Source organism: Artibeus jamaicensis, unplaced genomic scaffold (assembly GCF_021234435.1).
Source record: "Artibeus jamaicensis isolate MK-2021 breed Jamaican fruit bat unplaced genomic scaffold, CSHL_Jam_final contig_490, whole genome shotgun sequence".
NCBI classification, from domain to species: domain Eukaryota; kingdom Metazoa; phylum Chordata; class Mammalia; order Chiroptera; family Phyllostomidae; genus Artibeus; species Artibeus jamaicensis.
This window is the reverse complement of record NW_026521861.1, coordinates 8,034,822-8,048,726: the sequence shown is the minus strand read 5'-3', so window position 1 is coordinate 8,048,726 and position 13,905 is coordinate 8,034,822. Positions and strand designations below refer to the sequence as shown.

At 43.6% G+C, this 13,905-nt stretch overlaps 1 long non-coding RNA gene and 1 pseudogene across 2 annotated transcripts in view; both read right to left on the bottom strand.

Moving 5' to 3' along the window:
• LOC119064026 (uncharacterized) overlaps positions 1–13,905 on the bottom strand; it is a 37,026-nt gene that overhangs the window by 16,662 nt on the left and 6,459 nt on the right. The gene's annotated exons all lie outside the window — the stretch shown is intronic.
• Positions 6,336–7,175, bottom strand: LOC119064022 (40S ribosomal protein SA-like; annotated as a pseudogene).

Sequence of the window (13,905 nt, the reverse complement as noted above, 5' to 3'; positions counted from 1 at the left end):
CAGTGGCTTTTGCCAGCTCTGTGCTCACATTCTAGATTGTACAGTTCAGCAACGCCAGCAGAAAATGTGCTGCTTCTTCCTAGTGTTTCCAGCAAAATCTCAGAATTGATTTTCATTGGACCAACCTGGATCATATGCCCATCTCTGAACCAACCACTGTGTCTAGAAGGATGGGATATGCTCATTGGTCAAGCACAGTCACCCCTTCGTAGATGGGAGAGTGTGATTGGGAGGGAGTTGGCATCACCTGAGTCACATGGTTTGGGAACAGAGGGGAGTCTTCCAAAGAAAACTGCAACACCATCACCAGGGAAAGAGATGAACGTCACTGGGGGAAAAACGATGTCTGCATGACTGTCTTTTTGTTTCAGGGAACTGAAGTTTTTGTCAGTTCCAGAAGAACCTGTAATTTTGGAGCTTAAGAATGAGGAACTGATTGCTGCCATCTCACGGGGCAGCGTGAGGAGCTTACCGAACATTTACACACACTAGCCAGGTACCTTATCTCACAAGCCTCTGTGAAAACCGCTGCCCTAGACGGTGTTGTGCCCATCAGTCTCCTGTCTCTCGGCTGGTGCTGAGTGTTATTACTAAGGCCTGACCTCAGCACCTCACAGTCAGTGTCCTTGACTCCCGTTTCTCTGGTGTCAGCCTTCAAAGGCCCTGAGCCCTGCTACGTGAGGTCCCATCTCTTTAGGTCTAGAGGGTTTACCTTTGTTTTGCATCATAGTTAATCTTCCTGATTTTTCTCCTCACTTCATCTTGCTGGACCGACCCTTCCCACCTCACCTGCTGAATTTGCTTTCTGACCACCCAGGCAGAATCACCAGGCCTATTACTACCCAAATCTGTCCTTTCCCTCACCAGGTGATTTCTTCCTTAATCTTCAGTGATGGGTCTACTCACTCTTACTAGTATTCTCCTCCCCAGGAAAGTAATGAGACCACCCCATCACGTGCACAAAGAATACATTTAAGGCAGTCTTAAATGAGAGTCTATATCCTGCACTAAAATATCCCTAAGGAAGGCCAACTTCCAGTTTAAGCTGGCACCAGGCAATGTTTAAAGAAATGCTTTCACACAGAGGGAAGACCTGGAGATGAGCTGATCGCTACCTCCTGTGATTCCCTTTCACCTACCTAGTCACAGATGTCACTCAGTATGTCATCAGCTTTCACTTCTTCAAATTCCACTCATTTATTAAAACCAAGTCTTCCTAACTCTTTCAGATCGTTACTACCCATTTGGTCCTCTGAATTACCTGTCTTAGTCTCTGGGGCTGAGAAATGGTAACAAGAGCCCTGTAGTATTCTTTTTGAGTCATAAACTTGGAGACAAGTACTCTTCATGATCTCACTTGTTGTTTCCTTTTCCTTTAACTGCAGAAAGTCACTTTGATGATCAGCTGAATTTCTAAGCAGTGGTCCTTCCGAACAGGTGTTGTCATTCTACCTACTTATGTTGGTTGAACCCATTCCCTTTCTGCAAAAGGAGAAACATAAAGCTTATTTCTCTAGAGAAGCTTCTAAACTGACCCACAAGTGCAATGTCATGCAGTGTTATTCTCACCAGAATATAAAATTCAAGATGATGAAGACTTTGTTTAGTTACTTGGCATATATAGTACTCAATGACTACAAGTTCATTCATTCAACTAATGCTTATACTAAACATTCTAGTAAAACATTTTACTAAATATAGAACATTTACTAAAGAGAGCAAATGCCAGGTGGGTGATACTTGGGATTGAAGAAATAAAAACAAGTGTATCTGGGAGGATATTTCAGCCACAAGTGACAGAACTGTCTTAAACAATTAGGCATTTATTAGTATTCATAAGATGAAGTCCAGCTTTAAGTTAACTCAGGTTTGCTCGATCCACCATTAAGGACCAAATTTTTTTTTCCCCCACAAGTTCTTCCTAAGACTTGTTCCCTCTGGGGAAGGTAGAGAGGGGAGGGGGAAAGGTCACTGGTGGCTGACAGTAACAACTAGGGTACAGCAAGAGAGAGAGTAAAACTTCCTATAAGAGGAAGTCCCTCCCCAAAAGTCTTTAGCATTCTTCTGGCTTCTCAAAGGCCAGTTTCAATCCTGAACCGTGGATTTAACCTCAGACTACTCAGTCCCTCACCTCATCCTGGGGGTGGGTGAGCTGCCCCTGAAGCAAGGGAACTGTGTTGAGGAAGGGTGGCCCTCTGAACACACGGAGGTTCTGTTAGAAAGAAAGGGAGTAGGAGCTAGGGGGCTAGGGGTGGGGTTAGGGGGCAGCATCAGTGTTCATTACAAACCATAATTAACATTTATAATTAAAGTCTATAGTTTTAAAAAGTGGCTGTTTAGATATCAGCTCATGGAATCCTTACCATAATGGTAAAGTTGTAGTTCTCAACCTGGGTTAAGTCAGATTTATCCAAGCAGTGATTCTGATTCAGAAGATCTGTTCTGGGGCCTGGATAGGGGTGATTCTGATGCCTAGCTTGCACTGCACACCCGTGCTGTAAGCGAAGTACCACCACCCCATAGGTGTGCCGATAAGATTTCAGCTTGGTCCCTACCCTGGAAAGCTTACACTAAATGTCAGTGAAGAAATTTAACATATGTGCCAGAGGAGTTCAGGGGAGGAAAAGCTCCCTCTAAGCCAGTGAGTTGGGAATGGCTACTGGGAGAAAGAGGGACCTCCCAAGAAATAAGACTTGAACAGGGAACCCTAGGGAGCAATGTAGCCAGAAGGGCACAGCATGAGCCTAGTAGAATACGATGGAATACTTGTCAAATTCATGTGTCATGATTGCCAGAGGACAAACTGATCTCTGGTTTGTTGCCACATTAGTGTGTGAGCATGGGGAGTTTTCTCATCTTGAACCACTGACTGGGGAAACTGAGGCTTGTTTTCAGGACTCAGTGAATCAGGGTGTCTGATATTCCCAACACTTTGCTGGAACTATTCTCCAAGCTTCCTCCTCGAGCACAAAGGGGATTTTAACAGACAATGATTGGGGCTTTCACATATTTGTTTTAAAAATTAGCATCATTGGATGGAAAAACCCTATGAGATCACCTCTCTGCTCTACTCAACCTGTGTGAAGTGATCTTTGAGAGGGAGGCATTTAATTCCTCCTCAAAGGAAACTAAGATAAACCTGATCAAATCTAGCTAGGCTGCAAAAGTGATTAGGAGAAGGTTAGAAACAACCAGGAGACTGTGGAGGAAGTTTGTAAATTGGCTGGTAGTTGGATTACATTTAAAGATTCAATTAGCGATAGATTCAGGATAGAGTTTCCTTCAGTGAGCTTGTTCACTCCCAGGCGAGAGACTGGCAGTTTGTTGACAGCACAGAAAGTGAGTCATGCAGCAGTGGCTCAGCCAGGCTGGGACAAATGTCGCCCACTCACTGTGATGGCTGCGCCCCATGCATAGAAATATGTGGACGGACATTGATTTTTTAAAAAAACTCTACCATTACTCATTGTTCTTGACAACTCATTTTCTTTCTTTGGTATACCTTCTTTGTTACTACTTCTGCTGCATCTAAATTTTGAACTCTTAAGGGGTCTCCCTCATGCTCAAGGAGTGTCTCAGTGATGGAAAGAGAACTGGCAGCAGACTTGCCACGTGTGGTCTCGGCTGGACACTCTGGTGGAATAGTACCTCTCCCAGGTTTCAAGAGCTCTCCCTGCGTGTGTATTAAGTGGGCTCAGGGTGAGAACTCTGGGTAGATCAAGAAGTGTCTATAGAAAGTACAAATGTAGTGGTTAGGTTCAGCAGTAAAAAATTATGGGCATACTTTTAAAGTAAGAGTCAGACTATAAACTTTGGAAGAGACTGGCTATTGCCTGGGAGCCCCTGGAAAGAAAACACCAGGCCAGAGAGGACTGGCATAAGCCAGTAAGGGAAGAGGTAAGGGCTGGATCACCTGGTTCCCAGCCCTGTACCCAACCATCTTTGGAAGATGGAAGATGGCGCAGAACCAAGAGCAGTCCTGTGCTACAGGGCAGCTGATGTGTGTGTGATGCTATGGCAGAGGCCTCCCTACGAAGTTAAAGGTGACTCTCACCTGTTCAGCTGGGAGAGCCAAACCTTTCTGTGGTACCGTCTTTCTTGGTCTGAGCTGGTCTCTAAGTCAGAGAGAATCATATCCCTAGTGTCAACTCTGCAGTCTTCTCTTCATAGTGGATTAGACAAGCTGACAAGGTGAAAATGACTGAAAAATAAAAGACAATATTTTGAAAAAAATTGGGCCTTGATTTGGTGAGTTGCTTAAATCTGTTCTACAAAGAATCACAAGGGGGCCTACTGAACATAGGTTAGATGTGAAGACCCCAGGAATATGAATGATGGGCGTGAGACTATTCCATAAAAGGCAGTATAAAAAGCAAATAAAGGTAGTCTATCACCTACAGCTGGGAAGAATACCAAAAAATTTTTCACTGAAAAACAGTGCTCTCCCAGTTTAAGCCAGCTGGTCTACCCATATGCTGATGACCATAGGAGGTGATCACCTAAGGAGGTGAATTATTTAGTCCTCTTGGTGGGAAGGTAAGCTCAGTACACCCCACTACTCGGGTCTCCTTGCCTAAGTATGTGTACAAAATTCCTCTCCTTGAGCCGTTGCCTCAAGTTGTTTTCTACTTTTCTCACCTAGATATATCTTGAAAAGTTTATCAAGATCTTAGTGACTATGAAATGGATAGGATCCATATAGGTAATCAATTCAAACAGTATTTCATTCAGGCACTCACTTATTCAACAAACATCAAGCATCTACTATACGGCATAGTATGGAGACCTACAGAAACATTAGACATGACCTGAAAGGAAAATCAATGATGAGAGTACAGGGGAACATGAGGCACAATAGAGGTAAGTAAGCACAGGCTGCCATGACATCACAAAGCAGGAGCATGGGGACATCTGATTCCAGCTGGAGAAAGGGGTCAGGCAACGTTTCTAAGAAAAGGTGATCCTTAAGCTGAAGAGTCAAGGTTGAGTACAGAGTAGCCAAGGAAATGAGAGAAGAATCTTACACACACACACACAAGATCAAGATTGGCAAAGCCTAGATCAAACTAAAAGGCTTTTGCATAGCAAAGGAAACCATCAACGAAATGAAAAGACAATCTATTAAAAGAGTACATATTTGCCCATGATACATCTGATAAGGGGTTAGTATCCAAAATTTATTAAGAATTTATATAACTCAACACCAAAAAATCAACCAATGCAATTAAAAATTGGGCAAAGTACCCCCCACAGACATTTCTCCAAAGAGGACATACAGAGGGCCAATAGACATATGAAAAGATGCTCAATGTCATTAATCATCAGAGAAATGCAAATTAAAACCACAATGGGATATCACCTCACACCTGACAGAATGGCTATCATAAGAAAATCAACAAAGAACGCTAGTGAAGATGTAGAGAAAAGGGAACCCTTGTGCATTGTTGGTGGGAATGCAGATTGGCCCAGCTACTATGGAAAGAAGTATGGACTTACTTCAAAAAATTAAAAATGAAACTGCCTTATGACCCAGCAGTTTCACTTCTGGGAATATATATGAAGAAACCCGAAACACTGGTCTGAAGGAATATATGCACAGCTATGTTCATTGAAGCATTATTTACAATCACTAAGATCTGGAAACAGTGTAAGTGCCTATCAGTAAATGAGTGGATAAAAACTGTGGTACATTTACACAATGGAGTACTATTCAGCCATAAAAAAGGAAATCTTTTCCTTTGTGACAGCATGAATGGACCTGGAGAACATTATGTTAAGTGATATAAGCCAGTCAGAGAAAGACAAGTACCATATGATTTAAATCGTATGTGGAATCGAATGAACAAGATAAACTAACAAAATAGAAACAGGCTCATAGATGGAGAACAGACTGACTGCTATCAGATGGGAGGGGGGTTGTGCAGCTGGGTGAAAAAGATGAAGGGACTAAGGCAAAAAAAACAGCAAAAAACAAAAAACAAACTCATAGACACCGACAACAGAATGGTCGTCACCAGAAGGAAAGGGGGTGGGAAAGGTAGAAGGGGATGAAGCGGGATAAATGTTGACTCGACTTGAGGTGGTGAACATACAATACAGTGTACAGATGATGTGTTATAGAATCTTACACCTGAAACCTATATAATTTGATTAACCAATGTCATGCCAATAAATTCAATAAAAAGAAAAAATTATATATATAGATGACATATTACAGAAATGTACACTTAAAACCTATATAATTTTATTAACCAATGTTACCCCAATAAATTCCATTTTTTTAACTTTTAGAAACTATTCTCTCCCATCCTGTTAAGAGTCTGTGGAAGAACAGCTTACGACCACTCAGTGGTTGTTCCTACCCCTTCTGTGGCCTGCGCAGTGGGAGCTGCAGACCCATCTTCAGCAGGAAACTGCTAAGCAGGCCCAGAGGGTGCCTGGGCCTTCAGACCAGCCAACGACCTCAGGCTGAGCAGCACTGGACTTGGAGGCTGGAGCAGTCCGTTCACCCTGAAATTCCTCCTTTGTCACGGCCTTTTCAGCAGCAGCCTGCTCTTCCTTCTCGATCTCTTCAGGATCCCTGTAGAAGCAGAGATCAGGCAGGACGTCCCATGGGTATTCACAGGAGATGGTGCCTCATATGTGCAGAGCTTCCCAGGCCAGCATCCAGCACATGAGACCCACTGAGTGAGCCCCCCCTGTTGTTGCAAGGGATGGCAATGTCCACACAGAGCAGAGGAGAGTGTGTTTCACGGGGCAGTGGGAGGCAGGTTAACATACGACACCTCGGTAAGAGGTTGGTGGGCAGCCCTGGGATCAGTAACCACCAGAAGTCTTGGCTCCTGGAAGGCAGCCTAGATCTGGTTAGCGAGGGTTCCAGGAGTGACGTGGCCGGCAGTAGAAGTGGTTCCAGAGCAAACTTCAGTGCTGCTCACTGGCCAGTATTCCTGGAGGATATGACAGGCAGGGCTTTCAATGGCAACAATGGCACAAGCTGCCAACAGAAGCTTCTCTCGGGTTCTCTTCAGATTTATGGGGTAGATGCTGTTACTTTTCCTTTTGTAGATGTACCGTTCCATTTGGAAGTTAAGGTTGGAGCCCCCTAAGTGGATTCCTGCTGCAAGGAATTTGAGGACATCCTCCTCCATTTGCAGGGCATCAAGGGCTCTGGACATTGTGAAAGTTTCCCTCTAAGTTACATGGGAACTGGGACCAACACCGTGTGGGCCCTTCTCTGAGTAGTGCAGAGTTTTTTTTTTAAAGGAAAAAAAGAGCTCTCAGGACATTTGGTGGTATGATTTTTGGCTTTTACCTTCTGGTGTAGAATTCAATTTTCTTTGATCTAATAAGTTACTATTTAAAAAAAAAAAGATTGGCAAAGCCACAGAGGTATGATACCAGGCTCATTCAGAAAGCTGCAAGTGATTTGGTATGACTAAGCCTACAGATTTTAGCACAACCCAGACCTTGAAGGACCTTCTAGGTCATGCTAAGCTACAGAAACTACTTCCAAAGGGATGGAAAACCACTGGAAAATTAAATAGCAGAAAGTGACTTGACAAAATAACAATTCTGGCAGCTGAGAGAGCAAGATAACAACTTAGGAGGCTTCCAGGCCATAAATGATACAAGATTGAACTAAGATAGCATCTGTGTGGGGGGAAAGGGTTTGAGTTATGTAACAATGAAATGGATAAAGCGGATGCTCCACTGAGGTAGAGAAGAAAGGAAAGGATGAGCTCAGGACTCCAGGCTTCCCTCTTGCAGGAGAATGGCAGGTGGCATAACTTCCTGAAAAAGGCAATATGATGCTCTCTCTGTAAGGTGCACACATGTGAACTATGTTATCACTGTTATATCATCACCGTGTTATACACCTGAAACTAATATTATATTGTATGTCAACTATACTTTAATTAAAAAGAGCTTTATATTCCAGAATGAAAAAAGAAAAAGGAGCAACTTTGGATAAAAGAATATAAATTCCATTTCGGACATGTGTATGAGAGGTAGCTCATCCAGGTAATTGTCCGTTGATATTTAAAAATACAATATAAGAAATGTATTGGCTGAAGTAGAGGGACTATACTCTTTTGTGCATTTTTGTTTTATTCCATTGGCCAAAAATGTAACTTGCATATAATGCTTCCTATGCATTTTTTAAAAGATTTTATTTATTTTTAGAGAGAGGGGAAAGGAAGGAGAAAGAGGGAGAGAAACATCAATGTGTGGTTGCCTCCTGTGCACTCCCCACTGGGGACCTGGCCCACAACTCAGGCATGTGCCTTGACTGGGAATTGAACTGGTAACCCTTTGGTTCATAGGCAGAACTCAGTCCACTGAGCCACACTGGCCAGGGTTCCCTAAGTATTTTTAAGAATCTTTTGGCTCTTAGCAGTTTGAGTATGATGTGACTAACTTTAGTTTGTCTTATTTAACTTACTTATCCTGCTTGGGGTTTACTAAACTTCTTAAAAGTATAATTTCAAGTCTCTTATCAAATGTGGAAAATTTTTAGCCATTATTTTCAAACATTTTTTTCTGAATTATTTTATCTTTCATCTTCTTTGGGGATTACAATTATACCTATGTTATAACTTCTGATATGGACCCAGAGGTTAAGTAGTTTCAACATGCAATTAAATATGTATTGAACACCTACTCCATGCCAGTGCTAGGGAGGCAGCAGTGACGAGACCTTGTCCTCGTGGAGCTTGTATTCTAGTGATGGGGAACAGAGACAGACAGATACAGCTGTACAGGGATATTCAACTGACTTGTTGGCGTTTCCATCTGCACACATAAAAGGCCTTTCAACGCAACATGTCCCAAACCGGAACACTCCTAACTCAGACCCTTTGCACTCGCCACTCCCTCTGCATGGGATGGGCTTCCACCAGACAGCCACATGGTTCAGTTCTCACTCCCTCCAGGGCTCAGCCCCAGAGTTGATCATTTCAGTGAGGCCTTCCTGACCAGGTGCTATACAATGAGTACAACTCAGTCCCTCCTTTTGCACTACCTCTTCCCTTACTCTTTTTCTCCACAGAACTCAGCACCATGTGAGGATTACAGATCTGCCTTTTCAACTTGCTGTCAGTCTCCTCTCACTAGAACACAGGCTCATAAGGGCGAGGCCTTGTCCCTGCTTCATCCCTAAGACAGAGGAAAGAGCCTGGCATGGAGTAAGTGTTCAGTAAATAATTGTGAAGTAACTGTGGAAGCTACCCGAGTAGAAGAGAGTCCAGAGAAAACATGGATGAGCAAGGAATACTAGGATTCACAGGCTGAGTGGTAGAACAAGAGCCTATAAAAGAGACCAAGGTCCTGGCAACCAAAGGGAGGAAACTCAAGAGAGAAAAATGTGACAGAAGTCACAGGAGGAGTTTTTACAAGGATGGTGTCCAACGTTGCAAAGGTGAGGTGAGGTGAGAACTGCAGAGGGAATCCCTGGCTTTGAGAGATGGAGGGCCTTGGTGATTCTGGATGATGGACACTTCAGTGACGTGGGGGAAGAGAAAAGCAGACCACAGGGAGGAGTGGCAGCAACTCGAAACATGAGGTCAGAGATGGGGGCAGCAGTGGGGAAGCAAGGTGGAAGCTGCAGGGAGGATGGGACAAGGACGAAGAGAGGGGGGTTGGGGTCAGCCCTGCTGCAGCGGTTTGCCTCGCTGGGAAGATGGAGACCTCACTCTGACTCTGACGGAGGTGAGATTGTTTTGTCTGACGTACAGAGTCCAGTGTGATACAGTCAAACCTGCTACACATGGTCGTGTAGGTTTTGTCCCATATGCGGGGTTGTGTCAGCACCTTTTACTAATAATGTCACCATCCAAGCCATCCTTCTGCAGTATGGGTACCTTTTCCTAAGGTGTAAAAAAGAGGTCGCATACAGAAATCACATGTTTTTAATAGACATATTAAACATTACGTACTAAAAATGAAACATTACACACCTAGTGGAAAGCCTCCTGCATACTAATCTCTGATGCCAATACCCCTCCGTCTTCTCCAAAGACAACACCACGGTGCTTGTCATTACCTGGCTGGTCTCACGCCGTTACTCTAGGTGGGTTCCCCTAAGTAACATACCATTGCGTGACTTTCAACTTTGTGTGAGTGGTTGCCTACTGCACAAATTATCCGACAATTTGCTTTTTGGGCTGATTATTATTGAGATTTATCTGTGTTCATGCATGTACCTCTAGTTCATTCACTTATTAATTTCATGAATATCTATCTATTCATCTGTGGACTTAAATGTACCCATTTTTCCTCCATTTTTCTGTTGGTGGACATTCAGGTTGATTTTTAAGTTTTTTTGTTTTTAAAATCAAAGATGTAATAAATTTGATGTGTTTCCTTATTTCACATGCGAGAGCTTCTCTCAGAGTAGAGGGGCTGGTGCCCGCCTTCTACTTACTAGATAAAGCTTACTTGCTTTCCACTGGGTTATGCTTTCTCACTGGTATATAGGAGCTTTGAAAATCCTCACCTGAGGACATTTTTTCATTGGTTTTTAGAGCGAGGGGGAGGGTGAGAGAGAAATACCGCTGGGAGAGAGATATGGCGACTGGTTCCTCCCATAAGCACCTAGACCTGATCACACATTGTACACGCTCGGACTGGGGATCGAACCTGTAACTGAGGTATGTGCCCTGACTGGGAGCCCAACCCACAACCCTTCAGCTGTGGGAAAATGCTTTGACCAACGGAGCCACAGCAGCCAGGACTGACATACAGGATGTTAAAAAATATCCTGGTAACTAATGCTTTATGCAAATATCTTCTCATGGTCTGTGGCTTGTCTTTAACTTTTTAATGATGCTTTGATTGTATACATGATTTATATTTTAATATAATCCTTTCAAAGATGAGTCAACACAAATAATGTTTAGCTCCGTGTTCTAGAGGGGGAAATTACCAAAGGAAGTTACTGCCAAATGACCTTTGTTTTCTCTGTAAAGTAAAAGGAGAAGTCAACACTTAAGATACAGGTATAGAGGCCCTGAACTTCCTCCTTTAGCGAACATGTATCGAGTCTACAACAGATGCCTAGGTCTGAGCACGCTGGCTGCGGCGGGATTGGAGGGAGGGGGTGCGATGGGGTTTCATACATGGAAATCCCTTATCAGAGCTTAGCATCAAAGGACTAACACTGGCTAGAAAATGTAGCCCTGATATATCTCAGTCGAAATCACAGGAAGGATAGATAGGGGTAGGATCAAGCAATTATCTATGTACAGTTAATTAGGAAAAACTATATGTCAGCTTTCTTGATTTCCTATAAACTTAAGAATCACAGAGTCTCAGGGCTGCAAGGAAACACAGATTAGGACATGTGGGCCTACTGAAGTTAAGATCTTCCTCCTGCAGGTCTCCCAGCCAGTGAGAGGCAGGATCCACATTAGAACTACGGATCCCAGGTCCGGTGACCGGTGAGCTGCTTTAAGGGACAGTCAAACATGCCGACTGGCCCTCCTTTGATCATAAAATAGAGATCTGAGAGCAAGGCAAAAGAAAAACAGTAAGACAAAACAGAATATCAATTACAACCAAAAAGCCAGTGACCATTTAATCTAGATTTGCAAGTTGTTAGAAGTAGCTATTATATTCACATTAACTTATTTGTCTTAAGAGAATACAGGGACATATTTTCATTTTTTCTTTCAGATGGGACAGAAAAAATTAACATGACTTTACCATTTATGACTTTAACATGGGCACTTTTACCAGTCATGAAAAAAAAGAGTAAGTAAACATGAGCTCTGTGTTCAATACTTTTCATTAACCACAAGACAAATGGCCATACAGATCTATAAATTGTGGCCACTTTCTTCTCTCAGGAGTGTTGCACTCCCACTGACTAGTGCGTTAATTGGTTCTACTTCACTCTGCTGTGGAGAAATCATCAAATTAGGCAGCTAATCAGTCACACTGAAAACAACCAGAAATACATTGATTAAATAGCTTATAATCAAGCTATTACAGTCCTGTTTTTCCTATCTATCTATCTTTACCAGTAAACACAAATGCAAAAATCACTTTTAACTGCTTGCAAAGAGACACACCATTAATTAGGATCAATCAAAAGTTCTCTCCAAGTCCTGGCTGGTGTGACTCAGTGGATTGAGGACCAGCCTGAGAACCAAAGGGTCACCGGTCAGATCCCTCGTCAGTGTACACGCCTTTGTGGCAGGCCAGGTCACGGGTGGGGGGTATGTGGGAGGCAACCACAGGTGATGTTTCTCCCCCTCTTACTCTCTCCCCTCTCCTCTTTCTAAAAATAAATAAAAGTCTTAAAAAAATTAAAAGTTCTCTCCAAGAAAACGCTTCAGAATATTAATTCCTTGTATGAAGAAAGTGGTATCATGTGCCCCACATGCCAGAGAAATATAACACTAATTACAAGACATCTTTAGAATATTTTCCAAAGTCAAATATAATGTTCACTGCTATCAAGTTTGCTTCTTCCAGGTTTTCTACTTTACTAGTGCCAGGCACACCTTGCCAAGTGTTGAAGATGCAAAGAACGAGGTATCTTCGCTGCCTTTTGGACGGCAGGCCCAGAGGAGCACTGTTGCTCTCAACACCAGTGGGCCAGGGCGCCTGACTAGATGTGGAAGTACTACGGGAGGAGAGAGAAGCAAGGTGCTGTCTGTGAAAGCGGCGGGGCAGTCATCAACGACCTGTGGGAACTGGGCCTTTAAAGATACTCTTCCAGGCAGGGAAGTGGGGAAGAGCGAGGCAACAGAGAGCACAGAGGGTTTGTACGTGGAGTATGTGCATGTGGTCAGCGCTCAGGCCAAGAGGCAGACTGTGGCCCTGTCGTCCGTGGCCTTATATAATCTTAACAAGTTGAGATATTAACAGGTACATGTAGGCTTGTTTAGTGATCCCAGAAGTCAATCTGGTACCCGTGCGTGGAAGATGCATCTCAGAGAAGGAACCCCACACTGAGTCTGCTGCACCAGGCTGGCCGAGAAATGACGACAGCATGGTCTGCAGCACAAAGAGGGGAAATGCGCCTGGAAGACCGAGGCAGTGGAGTTCGTCCAGCGACTACTGCACAAAGGGGAAATGATGCCTTCAGGTGAAACTGAAAAAAGGTTAGGAAGAGCCTCGGTGTCAGAATACAAAAGGAGACAAAGTCAGGCAAACATACAAATTTAAAAACTTTACAAATAGTCGATGATGAATTTTTGTTCCTGCAAAGAGGCTATTTTCAGAAAATATTATTTATTCCTTTAAAAAAATAAAATTCACCCTAAAGGCTCTTGATGTGTTGGAATAAATAATCACCAATTGTGCCAAAAATTTCTGGAGCATTCTTCAAAAGAGAAAATGCTTAGTCTTCGTACCTGAGCTGCCCAGGCCTCAGCAAGCTCTGCTGCAGCAATACAGATATGCCAGAAATCAACTTGAAACAAACGTGGCATCTGCAGGAAATACTGAGGCATTTTTCCACCAGCTTTTAATGAAAGGAAACAATATTGAGAAGGTGACAGTTTCACAGTTTCTAACACGGGTAACTTCTGTAAGCAAGGCAGCATCAGAGATGCCCAAAATAAGGGATGCTGTGGTGGGCTACCCAGATTCCCCCTTGAGGACCAAGGTTCCCATCCTCCCAGACCTAGGGAGAGTGGGTGGCTGACAGTTTTCCGCTGAATTGCTCTTAGCCCCTTCACAAGGGCAGCCTGCATATGTTGGCTGATCATTTGGGGCTCAGTATAAAGCCCTGACTCCCTTAAGGCGGGGAGGGGTGCAGAGCATCTCTGAAGGGCCTTCCTTGCTCCACAGCCCCTAGAGAATTGGGCTGAGGCCTCCATTGCAACTGCATCACAGCAACTTCTCCCTCTGCCCAGGGCTGTTCTGTCACCTCTCACAGGTGATGTTCCCAAGGGG